At 41.0% G+C, this 5295-nt stretch overlaps 1 protein-coding gene across 1 annotated transcript in view; it reads left to right on the top strand.

The window, feature by feature from the left end:
- LOC102817430 (phosphatidylinositol 3-kinase regulatory subunit alpha-like) overlaps positions 1–5295 on the top strand; it is an 85678-nt gene that overhangs the window by 2952 nt on the left and 77431 nt on the right. The window lies entirely within an intron of this gene.

The following is a 5295-nucleotide window of genomic DNA, read 5'->3' as shown; positions in this document are numbered from 1 at the left end:
GATATAGGTCGGAACAGACTCGACGGCACTTAACAACATACAGCAATAATGTAGTTTGCCTCAGAATACAAATGATCATAAAACTAAATATCTGAGTTGAATTTGAGAAAACTATTCAAGAGGTAGAAAAAGAGTACCTTTGTCAAGATTAGTGACAAAAAGGTTTTGTAAAAATAACTTCTATACAAAATTACATTTGATAACTGGTGTCAGGCATAATTTAATTTGGATATGATTACTCAGAGAAGTGCATAAATGAGTAAAAGAAAAAAATATTTTCTCTTTTTAGGTCCTAAGTTTATGTTATATAATGCTCTCTTTCTCATGTAATGTGGTGACAGTTGAGATTTTTAACAGCTTTTTCATTTTTCTTAATAACACATAGAAAGGTATAGAGGAAAATGAACTTTTCTAGCTGAATTCAAGGAAAAGATACATGATAATGTGCATGAGAGTATTAGGAAGAAAGAGTCTGAATGAGTGAGAAATTAGGAACATCTGAAAGGTTGGAAAGGGGTTGTGTAGAGAGTATAATACTAACCATTGGATTTTCTAGAAACATCAGTCAGTCTTGTGTCCTCATTTAAATAGATTCCTATGAAGTAACAATTCAGTAGCTCCTATTAGGTGCGTGTCAAATTGTAGGCTGTAGGGATAAATTGTATATTGGAACCTGAGAGACTCTTGCATAAACACATAGTTATTTGAAAAGCTTTTGCAATTATAAGTTCTGTGAAGGGAAGAGACGATGGTCCTTTTCTCTTATATGATAATCAAATTCTTTGCTCCCTTTTTCTTTTCTTTTCTTTTGACTCCTCACCTAATTTAGCCTGTTTATCATTTACAAGATTACCCTGAGATCTAAGCACCACATTCTGTTCTGTTTTAAAATATATATATATATTGAGTCTTTGGTGAAAGTTTGTACATGGAGTTTTGTGCCATTTGACAGTTTCCACACAATTTGTTCAGTGACATTATCACAATGTGTCATGTTGTCATTGTTCCATTTCTGGTGCTTTTATCTTCTCATTTTTGCTCTTGAATAATTCAAAAGAAACCATCGATCTTTTGGTCTCATACAGATGGTTTGTAAGCAGGGCACAAATCTTAGGGGTTCTTCAGTGCCACTGAGTCTCTTCTGACTCATAGTGACCCTGTATAGGGCTTCAGAGGAGTGACTGGTGAGCTTGAACCACAGACCTTGCAGTTCAAACTGATCTTGCAGTCCAGCACATTAACCTGGGGAGTCACTTACCATGACTTACCCTTTATTGTATGTACCACTCTGCTATTTCTCTCATAGGTGATCTCAGGGGGTTAAAGAACGACTCAGAGGGATAGTCTCAGAGTCCTCTGTTTTCTGCTGTTCCAGTTTGCCTGGCATTTGTTTTTGTTTTGTTTTGTTTTAAGAATTTGAGTTCTGTTCCATATTTTTCTTCCATTCTATCTGTGCATCTGTTATGACCCAGATCAGAATGGTCAGTTTATGAGAGCTGGGAACCATCTAGTTCTTCTGGTCTCCAGGTAGATGAAGGGTGGCTTACACAAACTTGCTTTTCCTCTGAGCTTTTGGTTACTTTCTTACTGTTTTAGTAGCTTTTGGTGAGTAGAACCTAGGACTGTATCTTAGATGGCTACTCAGATGCTTATAAAATCTCAGATGCTACTCCCTTCACTAGTTTGCTGATCATGATTTTGTGAACTATGTTATGCCAGTTGACTGAGGTGTTCAATGAGGCTATGGTCTTAAACATTCAAACCCAGAAAATCAATCTTGGAAGATGTTTGGTTATATCTAAGAAGTATCTAGATTTTTGTGTTACATGAATGTATGTTTCTGCGCCCACATATTTATATTTACCTGAAACTTCTATTTCTTGTTACCTACATATATATTTGTGTCTACCTGTATACCAATATACCTATACCCATCCATTGTGCTTAAATATTCATTTTTACTTTGGTTGTACAACAGGTTTCTCTTGCTGGGATAGGACCATTGGATCACTGTGCTAATGGGCAAAGTGGTAAATTGGGGGTGCTTGACACTGCATTGCGTGTGAATCTTGTGAGCCTTCCTGCCGTAAATGTCTTTGAAGATAGTTGTCATTAGACTCTGGCCAGAAGTAGACTTCTATCCAAGAGGCACCTCCTTATTTAATAAAACTCACTTTTCCATATATTCCTGGAAACAAACTGAAATTTTAACTTTTTGGAGGAAGGAGGGTAGAAAATCTGTTAACAGCTCTTCTCAGAAAAAAATGCACCTTCTTCCATTACAATTTGATTATGGCTTTTAGGGAGTCCTGATGTGGTGCTATGGGTTAATGTGCCAGACTGCAAAGCCATTTGAACTGCGAGGTTGACGGTTCAAGCTCACCAGCTGCTCCTCGGAACCCCTATATAGGGTCGCTATGTGTCAGAACCTACTCGACAGCATTTAACAACAACAGGCTATAGTTGGAGTTCTGGTGTGGTGCTTTGGGTTAATGCGCCGGACTGCAAAGCCATTTTAACCACAAGGATGGCGGTTCAAGCTCACCTGCTGCTCCTCGGAAACCCTATACAGGGTCTCTATGGGTTGGCACCAACTTGATAGCACTTAACAACAACAAAGCCTGTAGTTGGGCTGCTAATTGCAAGGTCAGCAGTTTAAAGCTATTCAGCAGTTTGAAGCTACCAGCCATTCTTTGGGAGAAAGGTGAGTGAGGTTTTTTGTTCCTGTAAAGATTTACAGTCTCGGAAACCCTGTATAGGGTCACTGTAAGTTGGAAACAGCTCCAAGACACACAGTCATCACCACCAGCAGCCTGTAGATGGAGGAAGGACTCTTGGAGTGACATGTTGCTAAGTATCATCAAGTTTGTTTTGACTCATAGTGATCCTGTCTAGGGTCTCCAAGGAGAGGCTGGTAAATTTGAATCTCCTGCCTTGTGATTCAAACCGGTCTCGTTGTCCAGTGTTCATCCTACAGCACAACACCAGGACTCCTAGTTTCACTCTGACATGCATGGGGTCACCATAAGACAGAAGTTGTTGTTGTTAAGTGCTGTCAAGTTGGTTCTGACTCACAGCGACCCTGTGCAGAGTTTCTGAAGAGCAGGTGGTGGGTTTGAATTGTTGACCTTGGCCCAAGCTGACCTTAACGGTCCTGTACATTGTCCTGCAGTGTCACACCAAGACAGAAATCACTCGACAGCAATTAGTTTAAGGTTTGGTGTGACCTATAGCTTGCGTTAAGTTTGTTTCATTGTCATTCATGACGTTTAGTAGCATGCCCTGAGGCCATATTTTATGCTAGAAAGCAGGGATAAAAGATGCAGTCAAGATGCCTGAAGTCCTTTCCTGCCTCCCTCTCCTGGCCTTTCACACACACATCCTCCCACCTAGGGCTATGCTCTTAACTGGCCCTTCTGCCTGGAAACTCCCCCACCCCACATGCACTCAACTTTCTGACCTCTTTTCTCAAATCTTTTATTCTCAAGGATGCTGGCTCCGATCACCCTCTTTCATGCTACAACCTTTGCAAAGCATTTATGACCTAATCTTACTATTTAATTTATGTAGAATGTTTATCGTTCACTGTCTCTTTCTGCCTTAGAATGTAAGTTCCTTGAGGGCAGGAATCAGTGTGGCCACCAAGTCTCTAGACCAGTGCACTGCACAGTGGGCTGTCTTGAATGAGTGATTGCATGCTGTTGAGTAGCTCATCAGTTTGCTGTTTCACTTCCTGCATGGCTTTTGAAAGGAGTCATGAGTTGCGTGTATCATGTGCACCCATAGACCCCTGTTACAGTCTGTCCTGCTCTCAGAAATCAGGGTTGCTCTATCTCCAGTCTCCCCACTCTACAAAAAAAGAATATTCCACATCCACTGCTAATTGAGTTAATTACCTGGTGACCCCCATATTGCAGAGGTGAAACTGTCCTCATAGGGCTGCCAAGGCCATATCCTCGGGGCACAGATTTTATGCCCTTTCTTCTTGTTGTGTAAGGCGCTCTGGTAGTGTAGTGGTTATGTATTGGGCTGCTAATCTCACAGTCAGGGGTTCGAAACTACTAGTTGTTCCATGGGAGAAAAATGAGGCTTTCTGCTCCCGTAAAGACTTACATCCTCGGAAACCCAGTACAGGGTCGTTATGTTCCTGGAGGAAAGATGAAGCTTTCTGTATCTGCAAAGATTTACAGCTTGGGAAGCCCTATACAGGGTCACTATGGGTCAGAACGACTCAATGGCACTTAACAACAATTCCAACAATTTTTTGAGTCAGGGCTTTTAGCAAGTACTTTGAGATCCCTTAGTTAAATTCATGTTAGTGCAGAGTATGTAGACGAGAGATTCTGTGACCATGTTATTTTATATACAATGTTAAAATATTTGTAACTTGAGGTCTCATTTATAAATCTGAGTTCATAGCCTCTCAATCAGCAATCTATACTCCGTCCCCTCCATTGCAGACTTTGACAGTGAGTCCCAGCTGGTTTCACATATTAAACATGTAAAGCACGTGCTTGTTTTTATGGTATCCTGGGCCACGTCTTTTACATTTTCACACTCGGCAGTTGCGTGTTCCCACAAAACCACCACTCCCTGTCTAGAAAGCAAGGCTGTAATAAGTCACATAAATTGACTGTACTGTATAGAGGTCACAGAAAACAGTGGTCTGCTCCCAAATGACACACCTTTGCTGAGCTCTGTGGTCAGAACGAACGCACTCTCCTTGAGGAATCAAGAATAGTGTCTTTGAAAGTAATTTGCTTTGCTTCACAGATTCCTGCCTATATGAATTCTGTTTTATTTCAGAATATGCTTCTTAAAAATGTTCCTACCTTCTCCCCTACTTAAAATAGACTTTGCTGTTTGCTGTGAAGTTGTCTCATTGAAACCCTTTGGTGCGTCTCCTTCAGATGTGGTTCTTGTCAAGTGCCGTCAAGTTGGTTCCGTCTCATAAGCGACCCTGTATAGAGTTTCCAAGGAACAGCTATCAGGCTTGAACTGCTGACTTTGTAGTTAGTAGTGCAATGAATGTTTACCCTGCAACACCACTAGGGCATCTGAATTCTGACATTGACTGCCCATTCTACATTGACCACTCAGTTTCTGCGCGAAAGTTAGAGTTGTTATTGTTGTTAGGTGCCATAAAGTCAGTACCGACTTATAGACACCCTATGTTCAACAGAAGCAAACACTGCCAGGTCAGACTAACCTCACAATTGTTGCCATGCTCGAGCCCATTGATGATGCCACTTTGCCAATCCATCTCAATAGGGGTATTCCTCTCCTTCTCTGATC

This window comes from Chrysochloris asiatica, unplaced genomic scaffold (genome assembly GCF_000296735.1).
Source record: "Chrysochloris asiatica unplaced genomic scaffold, ChrAsi1.0 scaffold00157, whole genome shotgun sequence".
Lineage (NCBI taxonomy): Eukaryota > Metazoa > Chordata > Mammalia > Afrosoricida > Chrysochloridae > Chrysochloris > Chrysochloris asiatica.
The sequence above is the reverse complement of the archived record's forward strand: the minus strand, read 5'-3'. Positions and strand labels throughout refer to the sequence as shown.